The sequence below is a fragment of the Oryza glaberrima genome, chromosome 4 (assembly GCF_000147395.1).
Source record: "Oryza glaberrima chromosome 4, OglaRS2, whole genome shotgun sequence".
In the NCBI taxonomy this organism is placed as follows: domain Eukaryota; kingdom Viridiplantae; phylum Streptophyta; class Magnoliopsida; order Poales; family Poaceae; genus Oryza; species Oryza glaberrima.
In genome coordinates, this window is record NC_068329.1 from 5,474,628 (window position 1) to 5,500,949 (window position 26,322).

Genomic DNA, 26,322 nt, shown 5'->3' on the forward strand with positions numbered 1-26,322 from the left:
ATGTGCAGTTATTTTTTAAAAAAATTTCAAACTAGTTTCCTTCTTTTATTCCAATTTAAATTAATTTTTTTGGTGCTTTCATCTTTTTAATTGAGATGCAAAAACTGAGTTATATCTAATTAAATTTTTTGTTTGTTATTCTTATTACTTTTTTATAATTTAATTTATATATGCAAAATGAAATGATGCATAGAAAATCCAAAAACACCTAAAACAAATTATCACCACAATAATATAAATGAAAAATTTTCATTATATTGAATTTCCAATTTTCTGCAATTTGGGTTTGTTACAACATTCGAATTTTTCTTGTGCGCGTTTTAATGTTTGCTGATTTCTTTTCAAATTTTAATTAATTCTATTATTCCTTTTAGATAATGATTTTTAATTCGGGATGAATTTATCAGGACGTGGCAGTTAGTCAGCCTATATAAAATTAGTTTACATTATTCTAAATATTGAGAAAATCTATTCTATACTACTGAGTTTGTTCGAGTTCAACGATTTGCCATCAATATTGTCTCTTTTTCTATAATATACTAATGACTTTATTGATTGTTATACAATGCGCCATTGGTTGGGCCTTCTTTTTAAAAAATATAAAAAATACCTTTATGGACATCCAAGGTTAACAATTAATTTATCTTATTAGATGTTTAAAAAATATAAAAAATTTTATGTGGCATTCTTCCACAACATGAAAATTTTTATAGAAGTTTCAATTTTTTTACATTTCTTTTTTAAAAAAATACAATTTATCTGTTATATGCTATATAAAATACTTTTTTATTCTTGTTTTTAATATAAATCATCTTTATACACTACATAAGATATTTTTTGATATTATCTCTTTTATAAGCAAATTCTCTCTCACAAACCACATAGAAATAATTTTTTTCAAAAACTAAATATACAAAAAAAACTTAAAATTTGTATACAAACTTGCATGTTGTGTAAGGAGGCCACATAATTTTTTTAATTTTTTAAAAAAACTTTTAATGAAATAAATCAATTGTTAATCTTGTATATCTCTAAAGATATTTTGGGTATTTCTGAAAAGAATGCCCAATCCAATGACGTATTACAGAACAATTGATAAAGTCGCCAGTATATTAAAAAAGAGACAATGTCAATGGCAAATCGTTGAACTCGAACAAACTCAGTGATATAGAATAGATTCTCTCCTAAAGATTTATACTCCCAATGCTTGGTGTCAATGTTGAAGATGAAAGTGGAACTAGCCAAGCACAATTGTGGGTTATGAACACTTAGGTAGCACACTAGACAATGATCGTAGATGGAGTCTTCTGTGGTATGTGTTTGGCTCGCCATCATAGTAAGGATGACTATAGCACATACTTCATATCGAACTGGTGAGCTATCTAGCTAGGTATAGCATTGTGTGTATTATAGGAAAGGTGTCAACCGTGATCATAGCCACAATGCGGATTAATGACTATTTATGTGTCTATAGATCCTACTCATATTATAGCTTATGGCGGTCTTGTTGGATTAGCTATAAAAGGGTGCGGCAGACCAGCGGCGACAGGGTGAACCAGGAGACTGATCTGCTACTATGCTACACTACTGGAGAAGTGCTCATCTCTCCCGGTTCGCAACCCCCTTTACTCCCGGGTAGCGAACCGGGAGGGAGAATCCGAGACTAAAGATGACAGTCTTTAGTCCCGGTTGGTGGCTGAGCCACGTGGCCGGCAAAGCCATCTTTAGTCCCGGTTGCTGTTACCAACCGGGACTAAAGATTTTTCTTTTATTTTTTTTAATTTGGTTGTGCTGCCTGCTGTACATATATATATATATATATGAATATATATCATGTATATATATATATATATATATATATATGTTTAAATACATATATATATATATATATATGCATAATATAGAAATGCATATATTACACACATGCATATATGTGTGCACTATATGTATATCTATACATATATATATATGCATTATATATATGTATAGATATACATATAGTGCACACATATATGCATGTGTGTATATATATATATATACACACACGGTGGCGCTATACAGCGCGTGTGTAGCGCTACGAAGGAAGTAGCGCGCCTCTCAGTGCTCGCCTTCCTGGTTTTTAGTTTTTTCTGGGTCCATCTCCGGATTTCTCGCTTTTCTCATGTAGCGCATCCTCGTGGACCACTTTTACTGCTACCACCGCGTGCAAAGGCTTTTCCCATCCCATTTGTCCCGAGTTAAAACATTACTCGTCTGGTCATGTGAACGCTTAATGACTAAAAAAATTGTACGGCAAGTAAAAAAATCACTGGATCATCTCTCCTCTAATTTGCCTGTACACCACTTCTAGTGATGGCTGAGTAAAATAATTACTGCCTCATGTTATAAGTTAAAATATTACTCTGGGCCTTACTTGTCATGAGGTTGATAATTTTACTTTCATTTAATAATAAAATAGAGTTTCGGAACGTGTACAGTTAAAAATTAACTTGTACGGTGCATGAGAATTGTTTTGATCGTGGTGCATGAGAATTGTTTTGATCGTCGGATTTAATAGGTAAAAAATAACTTATGAGTTGGAAACATCTTTCGTGTTGTGTGATGTAAATAGTTAAATTTTGACTGTTATTTGAAAAACTAAGTGCGGATCTAGCGGTTCCAACCCCAGATGATTTTGTAGTTATAAAAATACTCGGCATGTGTAGTTAAAAAATGACTTTTGTTTTGAAGCAGATAAAAACGTGATCGCAGGGAGAATTGAATCGCAGTTAAAGTGCCGGAAAGAAAGGAATTATTCCATCCGGTAATATCTCTTGACACGATAACTGATGGCAGATCCGGAAAAAATGGGGGTGAATGTTTTTTTCGTCGTGGTTTAAAGAAAAAGGGCAGATGGTTGCGTAGTTTTAGCGTCGTACGTAGTGGTGAGTACCAATCCTCGCTTGCCAGTGAGTTCTTTTAGGCCATGTCGATGCTGTTCGACATGGCCTAGCTGGAGCTCACCACGTGCAATCATGGCAACGACGTAGACGAAAATGTGTGCATCAAGCGAGATCGCTGCTGGTATATAGTAAAAAAAGGTACAATAATTTTTTATGACAACATAAATGTGCTATTAGTAGTAAAAAATTTACAGGGCAGCTGTTGGTCCATCTATATAGTGCATAAAAAAAACTAAACGGCAGCTATTGCTAGCATTTTGACTCCTGCCGATGTCTTGCTTGTCGCTGCTATGAGGCAGCCAGGCAGGAGGTATCGACGACGGCGCGAAGTTCAGTGAAGGCCAAGTGTTAGTCTCAAGGTCGACGGCGATGAGCCGCTGCACACAGTTGCGACTTGCGGCACCATGACTCCATGAGCTTCGCCGAGGACGGGAACAGTGCCGGCCGGCCGAACCTGGCACACGTACGTAATGAATCACACGGAAGAAATCCAGCAATTCCAGGAATAAGCATCACTGCATCAGTACAAATTTGAAACTCAACACCTAGGAACCGATTGGAGCTACATCTAGCGCCATCATACATGGACGAAAGGGATGCTGCAGCTGTGTCGAAGGCCTCCATCCCCATCAACGGCGACCTGAGAGGCGCGGCCTGTGCAAGTCGCCGGGCCTGCAGTCCGTCGCTGCCGCCCGCCCAACACGGTCGATCGTGACCTTCCCCACCCCGGAGGAAGGGACACTGCAGCATTGTTTGCAACAGTGCACAACCTACTAACCTATCAAACCAAATATCATCAGGAGTGCTGTCTTACATGACGAATTGGGAGCTAAAAATTCAAGAACTAAAAATAGATCAAATACAGCCAAAAAAAATAAAGATTTGCTTTAAAGACCAAAGAACAACACAAATGCACCAGAGAAGACCATGTTCCAGCTGCAGATCCCATCTGGTCTAGTCTGTCTTCCTTGCATGAGGCGCTACAAATCCTTCCGATCCGGCAGCCCTTCATCTCTTCGACATCTTCATCGTCGTCGGTGGCCACCGCCATCAAGCCCTCGCTGGCAAGCACGTAGTGAAGGGGGCGTTGTCCTTTCCTCTGCTGGAATCACGATTGAGATTGCCGTGCTATAGATCCGAAAAAAATGGAGTGATTGATGCTGGAAGGAATGGTTGGATAGAATTTCCTATGGTATAAATACTCATACTTTAATAAAGTAAAAATATTACTGAACATCTCGAGATACAAGAGGGTGGCTGCACAGGGCTCGTGAGTAAAAATATTACTACGCACCTTCCTATCGCTCTTATCCAATAAGGTAGCTCTCTATATTTTTGTTTGCGAGTTAAAAAATTACTGAACATCTTGGTGTGGTGGGGGAGGATGGTGTGGGGTGGGACGTGAGGTCTGTATCACGCTTCGTTTAATACGTAGCACCTTAAGGTGCTGTATAGTAGTTATATATATATATATATGTATGTATATATATATATATGTTTAAAAAACATATATATATATATGCATAATATAGAAATGTATATATTACACACATGCATATATATGTGCACTATATGTATATCTATACATATATATAATGCAATGCATATATATATGTATGTATGTATATATGTATGTATGTATGTATGTATGTATGTATGTATGTATATGTGTGCACTTAAGTAATTAGAGGCCATATGCATATATATATTAACAAAATATGTGTTTGCAAGTAAGTAAATATACACATATATTACCAAACCAAGTACACAAAAGTAAATGCGTGTGTGCATATATGAATATATACATATATATTACAATTCCTTCGGACTTTATAATCTTTGTTTCTGCTATTACGACTTGGTGGCATCGGAAGAAGGACCGGCTTTATGAATAGTCGATCCATCGTAATAGAATTCTCCTGTGGGATCGAGAATCTGCTTGTTGATGAATCCCATTATCTGTTCTTGAACAGCCCTTATGAAATCATCGTGGGTGGTGTTATCTATCAGGTAAATCATCTGTTATTTGGAAAAATTGACGTAAGCAATAATTGATGGAAGAATAAATTTACGTACTTCATGGTCCTGGCCAGTCCTGATTTGGTGTGCTAAGCAATGCATGTAATGGCCTATGTAGTAGCCGCACAAGTTAGTCCCCTTTTCCTGCTTTGCACACTGAAAGAGAAACAACGAGAGATTTAGTATGCATATCTGATTTAGAACAAAGAAGTGACTCAATACAAAATTGGAGCTAGCATGTACTAACCGGAAAATTGAACCTCCGGGTGAGTTTTTCATTCCAGATCCCACGGACCAATGTACGGAACCGAATCCATGCTCAATTTAGAGTTGTTAGGAAGGATTAATTTATTATTCGAGATTTAGTAGTTGTACAATGATTCATAATGGCAGTGCAATATATGACAATACCTATCTATCACTTCGAAAATCTTTGCGAAAGTTTTCTCCGGTTTATCCATTGAATCGTAGACATGAACTTTGGATTTCTCAAGGTCAAAAAGAAGAAGGACCCAATGGAATCTGCAATTTGCATTACATGATACATATATATATATGTACGTATGTATAGGAACTCACGATGTGTTGTAGGGAAGTAGTATGAACCTCTTATAATGCTGCTGCACCAGGAAATGGACGATATTGTCCTCGGTTTGTTTCTCGTATTGTTGTATCATCAGCGTGTTCACTTTGTGTGGGTCCATGAATCCAATATTGAATTTGTTGTGTTGACGGCACAACTGAATCTCCATTCTACAACGGGGAAAAGGAATGTGTGTGAGCAACGTTCAAAGGAGGAACAAAATTGAACTATAAACAGTACTTACAAAGTCCACGCGCTGAGAATAGAGACGTCGAGGGCCTTCAGGTGGTATAAGTCGAAGACTTCTTTGTGGCGGATCCAAATAACATCTTCTCCTTGGTAATAATCTGAGTTTCGCACCCTAGCTCCGAACATCTCTCTACCCATCACTGATTTGTCCATGTACCATTGATGGAACTGGTACATCTGTGTAGGTAGCTCTCTGATCTTATCAGGCGTGACTAGCGGTTCACCGAGTTTAAACGTGTACATGACCGGAGCCGTTTCGATAGGTGCGTCCTCTAGCAACTGCTCCATACTCCGTCCCGTATCTTTCAAGAAGTTGCATATCTCTAGTTGTGTCGGTTCTACGACTAACGGTTCAACCTCTTGTCGTGGCTGTTGCCCGGACTTCGTTTCCACACTTCACTGCTGAAGGCTTGGCTTGAAGAGCCTTCCTCAATGTTCGATCATAGTCAGAAACTTCGACCGGTTTGCCCGCTTCGGCCATCTTAATAAAGTGATCCTGAACCTCTGGGGCTATAGGGATCTTCTTTTCCGGACTACGTGGCTTCAACTGCTCCCTAACTTCCGCTCTAACGGCTTTATCGAGCTCCTTCGGAGTCAAGTCGTACGCCCTTTTCTTGAGAGCGGGGAACCGTGGCTCGTCAGATTTGGCTTTCTTCTTCAGCCTTGATTGCGGGTTCATATGGGCGGGACCTTGACGGAGTAGACTTGGTAGCAGGTGCACGCGGAGGAGTAGTTGCCCGCGGGCCCGACGGTGCAGACTTGGCAGCTGGTGCACGCGGAGGAGGTGGTGGGGCAGGGGAAGGAGCCGAGGAGACTGACGAGCCGGTGATGGCGGAGGAGACTGTGCTTGCGGCGGGGAAGGAGGAGCGGGCAGCCTTTCTTGCCCGAGAAACACGATGTACTTCTTACGCCAGAGTATGATGGCGTGGGCTGTGTCTCCAAGTTTCTTCTCCCTGTCTCCTCCGGGGATGTCAAGCTCGAGATCCTCGTAGGTTCGTTCCACCAGCTCTATCTCGACCTTCGCATATCCATGTGGAATGGGCCTGCAATGGTATGTACTCGAAGGGTCCGTGGGTATGGCCATGCCCGACGCGACCTTCACAAGAAATATAGTTCATTAATTACTAATCAACATATATATGTAACAAATTTCGCATTTCGCATACCTTGATAGACAAGTTCCTGAAGGGAGTATACATATCGCAGGGTGTTCGCTGCGTGATGTCATCAACGGGGAAATGGGTTGCTTCGTGAGCTGCCACTGCCTCAAAGCCCTCTGATCCAACTTGGCCCGTTGATGCGCAGCTGCTGCGGTTGCCCGAGGGGCTCACCATGACGGGCGCTTGTGTTTCCATTCCGCGCTGCTCGGCCAGGCGTTGGTCCACCTGTCTTGTCACCTCCTCTTGCATCCTTGCCTCGTAGGTGGACACCCTGTACTCAAGATCGACGATCTTAGCCTCTGTATCCCTCTTGCTCCTCATCCGACTCCTATACGTGTGGATGTCCTCTTTGAATCCATATTTCCAAGGAAGGACGCCTTTTCCTCGCGTTCGTCCTGGATGCTCAAGACTCTGTAGTGCGAGGGTGAGCTCGTCCTTCTCTCTGTTGGGCTGGAAAGTCCCCTGCGTAGAGGCTTCAATTGCATCCGCAAGTCGGCGTGTTGCATCTCGAATCTCATCGCCGAATATGAGGGAGCCATCACTAGGATTGAGCGACCCACCGTGTGCATAGAACTAGTTCCTCGATCGCTCAGGCCAATTAGCCGTGGCCGGCTTGATACCCCTTGCTATCAAGTCAGCTTCCAACTTGTCCCACTTGGGGATTGCCTTTCCATATCCGCCTGACCCAAGCCGGTGATGGTATTTCTTCTTAGCTGCATTGGCTTTGTTCTTTTCTATCTGTGCTTTCCCTTGCGCTCCAGTCTTGTATGCCACAAATGCATCCCAGTGATCCCTTAGCTTGTTATGCACGTTGAAATCAGGTGTCAAGCCCTTGAGGATGTATCTCTTGTACAGATCTGATTTGTAGCTCTGGAATAGTTCTGCCATTTTCTTCAGGGTCCATTCTTTGCATCTGGGACAATCTTCCTCAGGGATCGTGAATGTCTCCAGCATGGTGGTCCACAACATGTCCTTCTCTGTGTCAGGGAGAAAGCTATCTTCATCCCCGCGTGACCTAGTTCGACGCCAGTACACCATGCTGATGGGGACGTTGTCTCTCATGACCCAATCACAATGATTCACAAACTTTCGTCCTATACCCGTAGGGGCTACTGGTTCGCCGTCTGGGGCAATCTCAGTAACGATGTGCCTTCCCTCAAGCTTCTTCATGGGACCTCTTTTCCCGCGTGGCCTCTTCTGTCCGGCCGACAGTTGACTATCAGTCCCCTCCTCGGTCCCCTCCTGGTTAGCCTCCTGGTTACCCTCATCGTTGCCCTCCTGGTTCAGGTATTGGTTGGTGTCGAAACATGAATTCAGCAATAATAAAAGGGGGTAGCGCACGAGACCTAAAAGTGGATGGATGCGGAGACAAAGAATTTAGACAGGTTCAGGCCCTCTCAATGAGAGGTAATACCCTACTCCTGTTTGGGGATTTGAATCCGCCGGGTGTGTATTGATCTGACGATCAGGTTGTCTCATGCCCCCTAGAGGGCCTCCTGCCCACCTTATATAGGATGGGGGGCACGATTACAAGATAGAAACCTTAACCAATACGGTATCAGTTTCCTAAATCTATTTTACAATATTATCAAATCAGGACTTTAGGCCGCTCCATAATATAAAAGGAAACGTAATACCCAAGTCATGATCTGTTACATATTCCATAGATATAAACTATCCCCTATGACTAGTCAGATAACCATGCCGTGTGGGTATGGGGTACCCATAATCTCCACAGTAGCCCCTGAGACCTTCACAATCGAAAAGATAATTTTCTCTCGAACTAGATTACTCCAAAGCCGAGTGATTCAATCATCTTCGCCATGATCTCCCGAGTAATTTACCAAATCCGAAGACTGTGGAGGGCTGAGAAATAAAGTCAGGTGCATCGACTAGATGCACCTAATAGGTGTAGCCCCCGACCATGTGGTTAGCTGAACAAACTAAGCATATAGTCAAGGAACAAATAATCCAACCAACCGAGTGGTTTTGATAATTGTAATCGACCAAGTGACTTGATGTCAATATATAACATATGCGGTGTGAATCCCCGAATAACATGATCCAAGTGATATATCGATTGCTTTGTAAAAATTGATGCGAGCAACCTAAAGTTGACTAAATCATTGAAAATACACATAGCAAAATAGCTATAAAAAAGCTTGAATGCTACGAATAAAGAAATTTCCAAAGTATTGGGCATACGCTATGTGCACACTGCTTTAACAGATGTGCTTAAGTCCCTAAAAGACACATGGTTCCACCACACCTGAAAATATATGGCATATGTGGTATAAAATCCGAGTAAATAAACTCATAAAAGATTTACCAACCGCCTGGAAAATGACCAAAATATATAATCAGCCTAAGCCATAATATTAGTCAATAAAAATGCACACTTACGTGGCAAAAAGCAATGATATTGTATCCAATCAATTGCTTGATAAACCCAAACAGTGCTATGACCATATAAAAAAGTCAGCGGGGTAGCTATATAAAGCTTTACTGTTTGACACCTTTTAAGATGCATTGTACCAACTCCTAAAAAGTTGAGTAACTACGGTATAAAAGGATTTTATGGTATTGGGCACTTGATCACGCGCACTTTGGCCTAAGCAAAAAGTGCCTAAGTCCCTAAAAGAACGTGACAGGCCACACCTGAAAATATGGGCTGCAGACATATTAGGCCTAGGCCAAAAATTATGCCTTCGACACCCTTTAAAGGATGATGCATGTAACATGCTCCCGAGTAATAAATCTTTCGGGTGATGTAAACCAAGTGTAGCTCATATAAATAGCTTCTGATCTGAGTGATTATTTCTTATGGGATACTTCAAAATAGATATAAAAATTGAATCCCGACTGGCGCAAGTATTCGGTTGATAGCCCTTACGGGGAATAATGATTGGTCCAGTCTTCGAGCATAGAAAATAATCTCAGGACTATGAGTGCATGTTGCCTGTATCTAGAACAAAATCCAATTTGAAGGTATGATCCTTGTGTTTGAGTTGATAAGCCCCTGAGCATATATAGCTTGTCCTTCTGTCATAGTCAAAACTGTCCATTGGCAATAGATGATGCAGTCGACATGGAGACGAAATGACCAACATGAAGATGATATCACCCATCAAAGCTGACAATGATGTAGGTGGTGGTAAAGACAATGACACCAATCAAAGGTAATGAAGTCACATAGCCATGGAGGCGAAGAAACCAGTCGGCGGCAGACAAGTCAGCCAACAGTGAGGACGAAGGCGCCCAACAACAACGACAGAGCAGTCGGTGGCAACGAAAGCAAGCCGACGATGAAGACGTAGACGCGCATCAACATTTGCATAGTAGGTCAACTATGAAGGCGAAATAACAAGCCGGCAATGACGGAAGCAACCAGAGGCAAAGATGTTGTCATCCATTAGCAACGGCAGAGATGTCAGGGCCGATGTAGTAGAGGTGCTGGTGATGATGTTAGTGACAATAATCCTTCAAATTGTTGAGAAGATGGCGAAGCTCAAATAGTTTTCTTGACATTAGCGTGTGCATAAGTGAGATTGATGCAACGCCTCTTGATTTATGACGATGGCAATAGAACTTGGAGTTGTAGCTGTTTGCAGATGCTTCATTTGAAGGAAAGTAGAAATTGTTATCCAACTCGTTGAAATTGGTTGATAACTCCAACCTCCCGAATATGTAGATTAAATCTCAAACTTGATACTTGAGAAATTTGAAGTAGATCGTGGTGACGACGGGGAGGCCAAAATTGACGGTGAAATAACTGGAGTTGATGAAGTAGAAAGCTTGCTCAGAAGCGAAGACGAAGATAATGACTCTCAGAGTTGACTCCTTGATTGATTGATTGCTTTATCTTGACATAAAACTTATCGGATTTTGAGTCCTGTATTCGTGTAGCCCCCGACTCTTTGGTTAGTTGGGAAACAATTGAACATAGAGTCGAGAACTGTAGCTTGTCGTCGAGTACTCATTGCTTGAGTGAGGATACATGTTGAAGATGTCCGAATAGAAATATTGAAAATTAGGGAACCACTTGTTGTAGTAGAATAACACGGCATCGAATATGGAAGTGCATGCCGAGATGTCGAAGCTCTCGTAGACGTCGTGATTGGTGAAGTAGCAAAACTTACGAAGTAGCGGCAATTGGGTTTGCCGGTGCAGAAGAAAATAAAGATGAAGTCGCTCTACCATGATGACAAAGTTGCATTGCCATGATGAAGTGAACATGAGTCGGCGGCAACAGAAGCAAATCGGTAGTGAAGACGCGCAGTTGTGAAGATAAAAGCACCAGCCGGCGGCGGCATAACCAGTCGGCGACGGAAGAGGATGATGTCCATCAGTAGTGGTAGCGGTATAAACCAGACGTAGAGGCGAGGGCACTAGTCAACAGCAGACGAGATGACCAGCGGTCAAGAAGATAAGGCCAATCAACACTGGCAGAATCATGCAGCCATGGAAGTAAATAAACTAGTCGGCAGCAGACGTAGACAGCTTGCGTTGAAGATGATGACACCTATTAGCGGTGACAGCGACGTAGCCAGCCGTGAAGAAGATAGCATCAGTTGGCGTCATTACAGGCCAGCTGTGCAGGCGGAAACACCAGTCGGCAGTGGACGAGGCGGCCGGTCGGTGAAGACGTAGACGCCCAACAACGGTGGTGTAACCAACCAACCGTATAGGCGAAGACACCAGTCGGTGGCGACGAAGGCAAGCCGGTCGGTGAAGACGTAGACACCCAACAATGGTGGTGTGACCAAACAACCGTATAGGCGAAGACACCAGTCGGCGGCGACGAAGGCAAGCCGGTGGTGATGTTCTGACTGATCTATTCCTGGAGCGTAAGAGATAAGCTTAAAGCCATGAATCCCTTTTGTGCATATCTGGATCTGGATCCTGCAGAACAAACATATAGGGTGAGTAGTATCTAATGTTGTCACGCCCGGAATTTCTATCCAAAATTCCGAACGCTTACATGTGTGTTAAACCCTCGTCCAGGAATCAGCCGAGGCACACAATAACAAATTGATAATAGAGTACAAATAAATAACTATTTAATATTCGCAAATGATAAATTATTACAGAGGTGGATAGTTCCTCTCAAAGAATAACATTCTACGCAGCGGAACTTAAAACTAAAACAAACTACGGAACAGCTATGGCGACTCCACTCCATAGGCATCTTAACCAAGAAGAAGCTTAATCCTCCAGATCATCACCTTCGCTGAGATACTCCTCTTCTGATGATTGAATATTGCAAGAATGAGCATATGACATACTCAACAAGCCACACAGCAAATATGCAAGTGCACAGGATAACAAAGGATGGAATAATATAGCTTATTTGCATCAACAGCATTTAATAAATATTTAAGAGAATAGTAAAACGGTTGAATAATTAATCAATATTAAATAACACCATACTACACGCCCGTGTTGCATAGGCCCAACCTCGTATGAACAACCAACCCCGGTTGAACAAACCAAACCTCCAAACCAGGAATATACCATTCCAAACCAGGAGTCCAATTAATTAACACAATTACCATTAATGAATAATGTGAGACTAATCACGAAAAACATTGTTCAACTCACCCATAACCGCGGGTACGGCTATTCGAATAGATTAAACTCTGATCAGAGGTGTACCACTGTACCCACAAGACACAATCCCACAACATGTCACCATGCGCCTCAGTACCACCACGGTACCTTGGAAAGGAACTGTGACAATACCCCTCGCACAACACAACACACCACAGTACACCGTTCCTGGATCATAATCTCCCCCTCAAAACCAGAGGCAATGGACTCCCCAGCGACCCCCACGGACTTCTCGCCGCTTCACAGTCTGGCGCACTATAATGAATCATGCTATACAAAAGATAAAGCCTTTGCCCACGCTGGCTTGTAGTTGGCACGATAAATGTTTCACAACAGTAGCTCGTGAACCGGTCCTTAATTGTCATGAGCACAACCATCAAAACCATATGCTCACAACCCACCTTAACTAGGTTTTAATTAGCAATTATTTACCATCACACGATTAACCATCGTGAGCTACCATTAACCATAATTAACAATAATAATTATATAATATAATTTATATTTATCCCCTTTAGTTAGCTAATGTTTCTAAGCATGGCTAAACAAACATACGTATAGCATTTAGCTGAACCAATCCAATATATAAGGTTCAGGCTAATCAAATTATAACCCATAGGAAAATAAAGTCATCTTCGGCCATTAATTAATTGGGAAAGGTTCACCACCCGATGACATTCGAAAACAATGCATAGTTGAAATAAAATAATAGCTTTAAACGGGTTCAACATGCTCAAAGGGTTGATTGGGATCTGTGTGACTTGCCTTGGGCTTCCGCAAACGCTTCGGAACCATCCTCAACGTAAACACTCTCCTCCGGATCGTCGGAAACTAAAGCAAAAAGACTAAAATCAACAAAACAGTACAAAAACAAGCATAAACAGTATATGTGGATATTTTTAACATGTAGATCTTGATTTTAGAAAAATTTAGCAACTTGAACCACCTGAAACGGATCTACGGTTATTTAGTTACGATTTTCCGAAGATTTAATCTATTAGAAAAACGGGAAAAAGAAAAACGAAGATGACGTTATGATGACATCATCAATGGCCGGCCCGGGTTGGCGACCTCGCCGGAGATTGGATGGTCGGCTGCAAACTTGGAGGACATGTACACGTAGAGGACGACGAGACGAACCCAACGGTACTCACCCTCGAGCCAAACAACGAATGACGACGGCCGGCGACGAGATGAACGGCGGCGGCGGCTCCGGTCGGTGGTGGCGGGTAGGCTCCGGAGGTCGGCGGCTACGGGGGACGGGCGGCCGGGCTTCCCCTCACCTTGGCGCACCTATTGGCGGCGGCGGAAAGCGGCGGCGACGACGAAGGCGGCGGCGCGGCCTCGCCGGAGATGGCCGGCGGCAAGCGGCGGGCTAGGCGGCGGTGGCGGCGGAGCTACGGGGCACTAAAGAGCTCGGGAAAGAGGGAAAATGAAAGAGGAGGACTAGGGGATCCTATTTATAGCCTTGGATTGAAGAGATCGGACTCCTCCCACAAGAAATCGATCCGGGAAATCAAAAACTCGGTTTTGGAGATAAACTCGAAAACGAGTTCGATTCGGATAAAATACTCAACGATTAGCTCCGATTTTTGGGGGTAAAGATAGAGGAGGATGAGAGGATCAAAACCCCTCAAATAATCGGACTCGGGGATGCCGGATTCGATGCGGATTTGGAGGGGAAAGGGGGCGGCTCGGGCGGCATGGCTGGGCTCGGCCGGCCGGCTGCTAGAGGTTAGGGAAGGGTCCGACATGTGGGGCCCACATGTCGGTCTCCCGAGTGGAGGGGGTGGCTGGCGGGTTGGGTTGGGCCAGCTCGGCGGCTTTGGGCCGACTCGAGCGCGGGAGAGAGAGGAGTTGGGCCGGAATCGGCCCAACGACTTAGGGAAGGGATTTTTAAACCTGTTAATTAAAATAATTTGTAAAATGTTGTTCCAATTATTAAAAATACTTCCCTTGCTCAAATAATTCTCAGAAAATTCTAGAAAATAGAGGAACAAGCAAAGTATTTAATAAAATTTTATCTAGCTCATTTTTGTGTTGAAAATTTTCCTAGATTATTAGAGTTTAACTTGTAGGCTTTTAAAATAATTTCTAAAAATGATTTAAAATATGCATTTTTAATTTAGACGATTTTTAGGGCGTGACAGATGTAAATATAATACTCGAGAAAAATTCAAGTATTTTAAAATGTTTATAAATATGTATTTCTCCTCTTGTCAATTTTGATTTCCTCGAGCAGATGACTCATTACGTTTAAACGCTCTGTCCGACTAGTCATAGCCCCCAAGCATCGGGAGTCGGCCTAGGCACTTCCCAAACATGCATATGAGTGACATGAGTTCGTCATTAATGGAACAAAGTTTCACGAATCAGAATTTACTACTCGAGTACTTTTGTAATTGTAAAGAGCAGAAAATAAATTCTTATCTATATGCTTTTGATTTATTCCGATTAATACTTAGCACCTTGCGTTATTCGGTTCATCCAACGAGCCCCCGGGTGCTAGGAATCGGCCCAAAGGCAACTATCCATCGACAAACCAAACGGAGAGCATAGGAAGATAGAACTCCATAACTCGATAGGCACCTTTGTACTCGGATTATGTCGTAAGCAATCAAGATAAATATTATGAAAATTATTTAAAAAATATGATATAACATCTGTGGCCCCCGACTCACTAGTCAACGGCGAACCAGTTGATGTAGTGAGGCAGAGGAAAAGAAAATTATCACATAAAAAATAAAATAAATGATGACTTAGCTTTGTCGTATTCCCTCGGTGACAGCAGAAGTAGTCGATGTGGGAACGAAGTAGTCCATCAATCACAATGAAGACACCAGTCGGCGGCGACAAAGGCGGACGACGGTGAAAGCAAAGATGCCCACCAACGGTGGCATAATAGGCCGGCCGTGCAGGTGGTGACACCAGTCGGCGGCGACGGAAGCGAGACGGCGGTGAAGTCGTAGACGCCCAACAACAGCGGCATAATAGGCCAACCGTGCAGGCGGTGACACCAGTCGGCGGCGACGGAAGCAAGCCGGCGGTGAAGTCGTTGTTGCTATCAGCAATTAATGGCGGTGGCGAGGACAAGCCGGCGGAGTGGACTCGCGGCCGATCGACCAGAAAGCTGAGACGCCTCGAGTCCATGACCAGCATTAATCGCCTCAATAGTGCCGCGTAATTATATGCGAACAACAACAAAAAAAAAAAACAACTAGAGATTAATTTGAGATTAGATATCAATCTAAATATGGAAAATTATGAAACGGTCAGGAGATGTGCATTCAGGCCAATATACGGCACGAATCCTGGCGAGAACAATCATCAGGTGACATGCAAAAGGCAACATGCACGCATGTGCTTTCTTGCTCGGCATACAGCATGGCCAAATCTCCTGTGTACTGAGTTGCAGGTAGCAGCAAGGCAGCAAACGATCCAGGCCTACGAGCTTCAGCATGTCACATGGTCGCCGAGGGGTCCCCGGTGTAGGCGTGGATCCAAACTCGCACCGTGTGGGCTCGGATTTGCACTGGGAGGAGGCTGATATTGTTGCTCGGCAACGACGACGACACTGGTAATAAAAATAATACCCGAGTAGATCAATCCATAATTAAAAATTAATCTATTGAGAGTTAAATTGGAACGACAAACCCAATATCTCTTCGTAGATTGATTTGATCAGAAGATGATGCCAGCAGCGGTAGAATCCAGGCTGCTTGAACAAATATGATACCGGAGAAATTGATTCCATCCCACTTTTCGACGGGAAACTCGACGCACCCCTACCTGGCGCGCCAACTGTCGAAACATGAATTCGGCAATAATAAAGGGGGTAGCGCACAAGACCTAAAAGTGGATGGATGCGGAGACAAAGAATTTAGACAGGTTCAGGCCCTCTCAATGAGAGGTAATACCCTACTCCTGTTTGGGGATTTGAATCCGCCGGGTGTGTATTGATCTGACGATCAGGTTGTCTCATGCCCCCTATAGGGCCTCCTGCTCACCTTATATAGGATGGGGGGCAGGATTACAAAATAGAAACCTTAACCAATACGGTATCGGTTTCCTAAATCTATTTTACAATACAATATTATCGCTCCATAATATAAAAGGAAACGTAATACCCAAGTCATGATCTGTTACATATTCCATAGATATAAGCTATCCCCTATGACTAGTCAGATAACCATGCCGTGTGGGTATGGGGTACCCATAATCTCCACAGTTGGGATCCTCGTTCCCCTCATCATCCACCCAGTACTGACTGCTGCCCTCTGCGATCGTGTCTAACAGGATTTGTTCGTCATCACGGTCTGCCATCTGTGCGTGCAAAGGAAAAAAGACAGTGAGGTCATGCACATCAACATGTACAGCACATACATCTAAACCCTACAAGTATCCATGTATAATTCGCTAAGTCGTTGTTCTCGTTAAGTCGTTAAGTCGCTAAGACGTCGTTCTCGCTAAGTCGCTAAGTCGCTAAGTCGTCGTCTGTCACGCCCAGAAATTCCCGAATAGAATTCCAAGCAGAATGTGCATTAAAATCCCCGTCCAGGACCACCCGGGGTACACAAACGACAATGTTGACATTCAGATCCACGTCTTACAAACATCATAAAAGTCTTACATAAATGCAGCGGAAAAACGAAAGACAACAGGAGCTAAGCCTTGACTAGAACTGCAGCGGGAACACTACTCGGCAGGCATCCTCGACGGCACGGACGAAGCCTACTCCTCAGAGAAACCTCCATCTGACCCATACTCGCACTCTGGGGTTGGGAAAAAATAGAGCAAGACTGAGTACTACCCACTGTACTCAGCAAGTCATACTGGAATAGGGGTATGATGCAGGGAATTATCAAAGGAGAGCTAGAGTGGTTCATTTGCATAAAGCGAGCATTTAAAAACAGAAGTTGAAAGGATTAAATGGTTGCCATAATTAATTAATATTGATCATCCGCTGTCCAACGCTATCCCACGTTGCAACAGGCCCAACCATCCACCTATACTATCCAATTTCATTAGACCAAACTAGGGTGAGACTAATCACGGTGAATCTGGTTGACCGCCCATAACCGCGGGCACGGCTATTCGAATAGTTTTACTCTGATCAGAGATGTACAACTGTACCCACAAGACACAGCCCCACGACACGTTTCCGTGCGCCGACATGCCACCACGACATACCGGAAAGAGGCCGTGACAGGACCCTTCGCATAACCCCCTCTAGCCAAGCACACCACACCTCAGGTTTCACCCCCGTCCCCAGCGGGCGACGGGCAGTCCCCTCTCGTGCGTAGGTGAATCCGGAAGCGACAGAGGCCGTCGCAGGGCCCGCCCCGCTCCATCACGCCCACCCTTGCCTGGATGTGTCGACTAGAGGAAAGCTACACTACAAGCCCAGCCGTTGCCCACGCTGGCTTGTGGTAAGTACGATAAGTTCTTCCAGGGCATCCCGCGAACCGGTCCTTAACTGCCATGGATGCGACTAGCAAAACCATGCACCCACAGCCCACCATGTGATTTATTTTAATTAACCAACACCAAAACGGTGGCACTAATCCAACAATACCATTAGAACCAACAGTCTAAACATTAATAGGATTTTCCCCATTGTGTGCTAGTGGAACTAAGCATGGCTAAGCAATTCCTAGTCCAAAATCTATTCATGTTATAGCCCCAAGCTGACAAAGGGACATGGTACAACAATAGCATGGCTATGACAATAGGTAAACATCCCATAGTGACATTATAAAACGATGCAGCATTTGAAGAAAAATAATAGAGCATTTGCAATATAGGATCAACATGTTCAAGTGACAAGCATGACTTGCCTTGCTCTGCTGCTGGAGGAACCTCGGCGACTATTTCGAAGTACACCGGAGCGTCGAAAGAACCGGAATCTAGCGACATACAAAGCAAACATTGCAAATAGGCTATAAGACTACTGAAACAGAGAACAAAACCATTTTTAATGGATTCTACACATTTTTCTTGATTTACTGAGACTTGAATGGGCTTAAATCATTTATTGCGCAATAAATCCCAGGGCTGACGTCGTCAAGGGAGGGCGCAGCACCGACATGCGGGGCCCACCAGTCAGCGGCTCGGGAGAGAGGGAAAAGGGGGCGCCGGCACGCGGGCCCCACTCGGCAGCGGCTCAAGGGGGGGGCGGTCCACCGTGGACCGGGACCACGCGGGTGGTCCACCGCCGGTCCATGGGACCGACGGCCCAGATCGCCCCCGGGGCCGATCGGACGGGCGGCGGCGACCCGGCTCGGCTCGGCTCAAGACCGGCCGACCGGCCACGGCGATGGCGACGGCATGCGCGCGCGCACGTGTTGCCGACGACGGCAAAAGGCGGCGGAGGCGGCGGCGCGAAGGCGACGCGAAGGCGGCGGCGCTAAGCGGCGGCTAGGAAGGAGAGGGAGGGGAATAGAGGGGAGAGAGATGCCTCACCGAGAGTGGCCGGCGCGGAGGAAGACGACGGCGAACGGCGACGGCGACCACGGGAGGATGACGGCAACCGGCGGACGGGATTCGGGGTGCCCTAAGGAAGGAGAAGAGAGAAGTTAGAGGGAGAGAGATGAACCACGGCGATGGGAAACCACGGCCGAAGGCGGCGGACATGGCGGCTCTCACCGTCGCACGGTGGGAATGGCGCTCCGGCGGCGAACCTCGACGGAGGAGGGGTGGACGGGGTGATCTCGGCCACGCGAACCCGATGGCGGCGACGGCGCGATGCGGCGGCGAACCTAGCGGCGGCTAGCAGCGGCCGGAGTGGCGGGAAAGGCGGCGGCGGGTGGATGCACGGTGCGGGAGCGATGGAGAGCTCGGGAGAGTTCGACAAAATGGGGAAAAAGAGAGAGGGGGTGGCGGCGGAGCTTAAATAGGGAGAGAGAGGGCCGGACGTGGCCGGGAGAGGTGGGATTCCGCCGGCCAACGCGGGGGAGTGGAAGAGGAGAGAGAGAGGCAGGATTCGAAAATCGAATCCCGGCCATCTCGGGCGCGGGCGCGGGCGGGAGAGAGAGGGGAGTGGGCGCGAGAGGTGCGGCGCATGCGCGGCGCGGTCGACGTGGCCCGGAGGAGGCGGAGGCGTGGGCGCGGGCGGCGGTTGCGGCGGGATGGTGACCGGCGTGGGCGGTGGGAGGTTGGGGAAGGACCCGACAGGTGGGCCCCACCTGTCGGCGACCCCGGGAGAGGAGGGAGGCGGGGCGGCCTGCCTAGCTGGGCCTTGGCCTTCGGCCGGCCCAGCGGAAGGGAGAGGAAGAAGGAGAATGGGCCGGCGGCCCACCCGAAAAGAAAAAGGGGAAGAAAGAAAAAGAAAAAGGAAGAAAAGGATTTTCCCTGGAATTAAAATATTGCTTGCTTACTTTTAATTAGTTAAAATTATTTCTAGGGCTCTGAAAATTCCACTAAAAATCTTGTTAGCGTATTTCGACATGTAGAACTCAAGAAAAATTCCACATGTCAGATTCGATTATTATTTGTATTACTTTCTTAGGGTTTTCTCTTGATTTACACAAGTATTTTCATGAGACCATTTATAACTTCAATTTAGGCTTGGGAAAGAACTTTGGGGTGTGACATCGTCCGTCAAAGTCGCTAGATCGTCGTTCGTGAAAGTCGCTAAGTCGCTAAGACCTCGTTCTTGCTAAGTCGCTAAGCCGTCCATCTCGTTAAGTCGCTAAGTCGCTAAGACGTCGTTCTCGCTAAGTCGCTAAGTCGCTAAGTCGTTGTCCGTCAAAGTCGCTAAGTCGTCGTTCGTGAAGTCGCTAAGTCGCTAAGTCGCTAAGACGTCGTTCTCGCTAAGTCGCTAAGTCGCTAAGTCGTTGTCCGTCAAAGTCGCTAAGTCGTCGTTCGTGAAAGTCGCTAAGACGTCGTTCTCGCTAAGTCGTCCATCTCGTTAAGTCGCTAAGTCGCTAAGTTGTCGTTCGCTAAAACGTTCTCGTTCAAACGTTCCACCGTGAGTGTTTCCGTTCAATCTGTGTCGGCGGCGGCAGTGGGCGGCGTCGGTGTCGGCGGCGGCGTGTTTAGTCGGCGGCGCCAGTGGGCGGGGTCGGTGTCGGCGGCGGTGTCGGCGGTGGAGTCGGCGCGCGGCGGCGGCGGCGGTGGAGTCGGCGGCGGCGGCGGCGGAGTGGGCGGGGTCAGCGCGCGGCGGTGGAGTCGGCGCGCGGCAGCGGTGGAGTCGGCCACGCCGATGGCCAAGTACGATGGTGCCGGCGACGACGATGGCGGCAAGGTCCGGTCGGCGTGTCAAGATCGATCCTCAAAGAGAGAGAATGCGAGATCGGAGGCACAAGATTTGCGCCCCTCACCTTGAGGGAGGCAACGCTGCCGGTGGCGTTGGTGAGGGCGGCTGAGCGCGGCGAGCACGACGACGACGACGGCGGAGGCGGCGGGGACATCTGGGGCGGTGATGACGCGCGAGGAAGAAGATCGATCGTGGGGAAGTCTAAGTGTGGCGCGGGGAAGCCGATGCAGTGGATATTTATACCCGGTAATCTTTTGTCCCGGTTCGTGGCTTCAACCGGGACTAAAGAACCGGGACAAAAGGTGTTTTCCCGCTATTCCAAAATTTGTATTGGTCCTGGATACTGTTAATAACCGGGACTAAAGATGTGTACACAAAACTGATTTATGCCCTTCTTAAATTGTCTTACAAGTCAAAATAAATACCAATAAATCCAATATAATTAGCACATGGCCGATTTATATGGTTTCAAAGTCCAAATAAATACCAAAAATCGTATGTAATTTACGTATGGCCGAATTAAATGTTTTCAAAATTTTAATAAATAGAAATAAACATATATAATTAACATAAAACCTAAGTAAATGGTCTCAAAGTATAAATAAATAGAAATAATCATTTATAACTAACATAAGGCCAATTTAATTCTATTCAAAGTGTAAATAAATAGAAATTATCATTTATAATTAAGATATGGCCTACTTAATTGTTTTCAAAGTGGAAATAAATACCAATAATCATTTATAAATAACATATTGCCTAATTAATTGTATTCAAAGTGTAAATAAATGGAAGTAACCATTTATATAGATATCATATGGTTGAAAAATAGTAATACATTACAAATTAAGTAGTTGAGAATAATATATTGATCCAAATTGTTCGACCTTCAATACAATACAAATAATTTACATCTTCCATCAAACAACCTAGGTCACTCTTTTCCTCACGTACTTTCTCCTCACTATTGTTCCTCCGCTATGATCGTTGCGTGAGTACGGCGTGTCCTCCTTTGATAGTATGATGCTCGGGTCAACCGTCACTGTAAACGGAGGTTGCCCCTCAAACAGATCGTAATTTTCGTCAGTCTTATCCTCGACTCCAATGATTTTCCTCTTGCCTGGGAGAACAACATGGCGTCTTGGCTCATCGGGCCCTTTCCCCTTCTTTGGTTTGCTATCCATGTCCTTCACGTAAAAAACTTGCATTACATCATTGGCTAGAACGAATGGTTCATCTGAGTATCCAACCTTGTTTAGGTCAACCGTTGTCATCTTGCTGTCATCAATCGTTACGCCTCCACCAGTCAGCCTAACCCATTGGCACCAAAACAGAGGGACCTTCAGGAGTCCATACTCTAGTTCCCAAATGTTGTCGATGACACTGTAATACGTGCTAGTTGGACCATCGTGTCCTATGCCATCGATACGAACACTACTGTTCTGGTTCGTGCTCTTTTTGTCTTGGGCTTTTGTGTAAAAAGTGTATCCATTGATTTCATAACCTTGGAATGTAGTTACCGAGCCGGAGGGTCCCCTAGCCAAGAAGGCTAGTTGTCGGTCAATCGTCTCGTTCCCCAGGAGGTGTTCTCGCAGCCAAGCGGGGAAAGTATCAATATGATGGCGTGTAATCTAGGCATCGGACTTGCCACTGTTTTCTGAGCGAACAATCGCAAGGTGCTCATCGATGTAAGGAGCAACCAACGAAGATTGTTGCAAAACCGTGAAATGTGCTTTACGGAATAAATCGTTGTCTACAGTCATAATTGCTCTCCTTCCAAGTGTGCCCTTTCCCCGTAGTCTCCCCTCATGGATTGATTCGGGTACCCCGATTGGCTCGAGGTCTTCAATAAAATCTACGCAAAACTCAATGACCTCCTCTGTTCCATACCCCTTCGCGATGCTTGCTTCCGGACGAGAACGGTTACGAACGTACTTCTTTAGAACGCCCATGTACCTCTCGAAAGGAAACATGTTGTGTAGGTACATAGGACCGAGAATACCGATCTCTTTTACAAGGTGGCACAGAAGATGCGTCATTATATTGAAGAATGACGGTGGAAATATCAACTCAAAGCTGACAAGGCATTGCACCACGTCCTGCTGATGGGCGGCTAAACTTTCTGGATCGAAGACTTTATGTGAAATTGCATTCATGAAAGTACAAAGCTTCGTTATTGTTGCCCACACATTATCAGGAAGGATACCACGAATTATAACAGGAAGCAGCTGTGTCATAAGCACGTGACAGTCATGAGACTTTAGGTTTGTGAACTTCTTATCCTTCGTGCTTATTATTCTCTTTACATTCGAGAAGTATCCGGACGGTACCTTGATGCTCTCTAGGCATTGAAACATACTCTCCTTCTCTTCCTTGCTCAGGGTGTAGCTCGCCGGACTTAAGTAATGGCTTCCTTTCTCGTTTGGTTCCGGATGAAGGCCCTCGCGTTGTTCCATATGCTTGAGATCATTGCGTGCTTCGAGTGTATCTTTGGACTTCCCATATACACCTAAGAAGCCCAGCAGGTTTACGCAAAGGTTCTTAGTGAGGCGCATCACGTCGATTGCGTGGCGAACGTCCAAGACCTCCCAATAGGGTAGCTCCCAAAAAATAGAGTTTTTCTTCCACATCGCCGCGTGACCATCTTCGCTCTCTATAGGTTGGCTGCCAGGCCCCTTTCCAAATACTACTTTCAGATCCTTCACCATTTCGAACACTGCTTTCCCGTTGCGATGTTTAGGCTTAGTACGATGGTCTGCCTTCTGTTCGAAGTGCTTGCCTTTTTTCCGCACAGGGTGGTTTGCAGCAAGGAATCGACGATGGCCCATGTACACAACCTTCCTACAATGCTTCAGATAAGTACTTTCAGTTTCATCCAAACAGAGAGTGCAAGCGTTGTACCCCTTGTTTGATTGTCCGGATAGATTACTAAGTGCAGGCCAACCGTTAATTGTAACGAATAGCAACGCTCGTAGGTTAAATTGCTCCTGCTTGTCCTCATCCCACACGGGGACACTCTCTTTCCTCCACAGCACTTTTAGATCTTCAACCAATGGTCTTAGGTACACATCAATGTCATTACCAGGTTGCTTCGGGCCTTGAATAATAATCGGCATCATGATGTACTTCCGCTTCATGCATAGCCAAGGGGGAAGATTGTAGATGCACATGGTGACTGGCCAGGTGCTATGGCCACTGCTCATCTCTCCAAACGGATTCATTCCATCCGTGCTTAAACCGAACCTCACGTTTCGTGCATCCTCGCCGAAGTCTTTAAATGTTCTATCGATATTTCGCCACTGCGACCCGTCAGCGGGGTGTCTCAACATCCCATCCTATTTACGTTCTTCTGCGTGCCACCGCATCATTCTAGCATGTGATTTGTTCCTGAAAAACCACTTCTGCCTTGGTATTATAGGGTAATACCACATCACCTTAGCAGGAATTCTCTTCTTCAAAGGCTGTCCATCAGCTTCACATGGATCATCTCGTCTTATCTTGTATCGTAGTGCTTTGCAAACAGGGCATGCTTCCAGGTTTTCGTACTCACCACGATACAGGATACAGTCGTTCGGACACGCGTGTATCTTCTGTACTTCCAGACCTAGAGGGCATACTGTCTTCTTAGCTTCGTACGTACTTTCGGGCAATTCGTTCCCCTCCGGAAGAATGTTCTTTACGAGTTTCAATAACTCGCCGAATGCCTTGTCACTCACACCATTTTTAGCCTTCCATTGCAAGAATTCTAGGATGGTACTCAACTTTTTGTAGCCCTTCTCGCAACCTGGGGACAACGCTGTTCTGTGGTCCGCTAACATGCGCTCCAGTTTCTGCACCTCCTTTTCACTTTCGCAGTCCTCCTGTAAGTCCAGCAATATTTGACCAAGTTCATCAGCACCGTCATTCCCTTCAACATCCAGCTCCGCCTCGCCCATTGTGTTTTCTTCAAATCCGCCTCGCCCAGTCCGGAATGTTCTCATCTTCTACTTCATTTTCTTCCATTGCAACCCCAACCTCTCCGTGCGAGGTCCAACAATTGTAGCTACGCATGAACCCCCACTGAAACAGGTGGGCATGAATAGTTCGTGTGGTAGAATACTCCTTCTGGTTTTTGCACTTGTTGCATGGACAGCTTATAAAACCGTTACGCTTGTTATCATTGGCCACACCCAAAAAATAATACACGCCGTCAATAAACTCTTTCGACCGCCGATCCGCGTACATCCATTGCTGATCCATCTATATGAAATACATATAAATCGTAATTATACAAAATCCAAGATTTACAAGGTAATTAAATAATAATACAATAATTGAATATAATTATTCATACAATTAATCATTATTATTAAATTCATTGTACATATTTTTCATGTTTTAATTACATTATAAACAAATATTTAATATGTTTTTCTTATTTTAATATTAAATTAGCTTAGTTTTATAATTTCATACAAAATTATATGTAATTATTCAAACAAGTATTTATAATCTTCTTTATTCCCTACACACACTTTCTCTCTCATCATCTTCCATCACATTTTCTAGAGGGAAATATATGTAAAAAAAAATAGCTCCAAATGTAGATGCTAAGCAAAACAAAGAGTAGGATGAAGTTGCTAACCTTTTGAAGACCTCAAATTTGTATATTACCACCAAAAAAATTTGCTTAAAATTTTGACAGCACCTCCCTCCCTCAAAGCTTAATTTTGAAGCAATGGCTCGGGCTGGAGGAGGAAGAAGGGGTATATAAAGCTGTGCAACTTTAGTCCCGGTTGGTAACACCAACCGGGCATAAAGATCTCAAATCACTTTAGTCCCGGTTTGTATTACCAACTGGGACTAAAGATCAAGATATGATCTTTAGTCCCGGTTGGTAACACGAACCGGGACTAAAGATCCCAAGCCCCCCGACAGAGGTCTGACATGCCATGTCAGTAGGCGAACCGGGACTAAAGATGATCTTTAGTCCCGGTTGGTGTTACCAAGCGGGACTAAAAAACCCTTCGTCCCGTTGAAGTAATAAACCGGGACTAATAAGCCACTTTAGTCCCGGTCAAAACCGGGACTATTGTGGAAATCGGCCGACCCTCCAAAGACCTCTTCTCCAGTAGTGCTAGCTACTTCTAGTGCTACATTCCTACTGTGGCCTGTGGGTGAGTGATACTACTATTATCTCTAATCTATTTGTCTATTGAAATATTGGATGAGAATGTTGTGGACGTCATGATATTCAAACTTTGCACGCAACAGATTGTTAAAACCAATAAAACATAGGCCCTTCCCATTAGTATATCATCTTAATTAATTATTGAGATAACCTAAGAGAATGCTCCTTTGTTTATTAGCAGGGCACTCCTGTGCGTTTTCTTCTATTTGGTCTTGTATGTGTTAGATACCCCATACCTACACGGCATGTATATCCGACTGGGTATGGGGTACCATGTATAGATAGAATATCTTTAAAGGGACTCGGGTTAAATACCAAACTAGTATATCAAG

The 26,322-nt window shown here is 44.8% G+C and overlaps 2 pseudogenes; both read right to left on the minus strand.

The window, feature by feature from the left end:
* Window positions 1-3,093: 3,093 nt before the first annotated feature.
* Window positions 3,094-3,993, minus strand: LOC127770243 (uncharacterized; annotated as a pseudogene).
* Window positions 3,994-5,536: 1,543 nt separating this feature from the next.
* Window positions 5,537-25,059, minus strand: LOC127770244 (uncharacterized; annotated as a pseudogene).
* Between the last annotated feature and the right edge of the window lie 1,263 nt (window positions 25,060-26,322).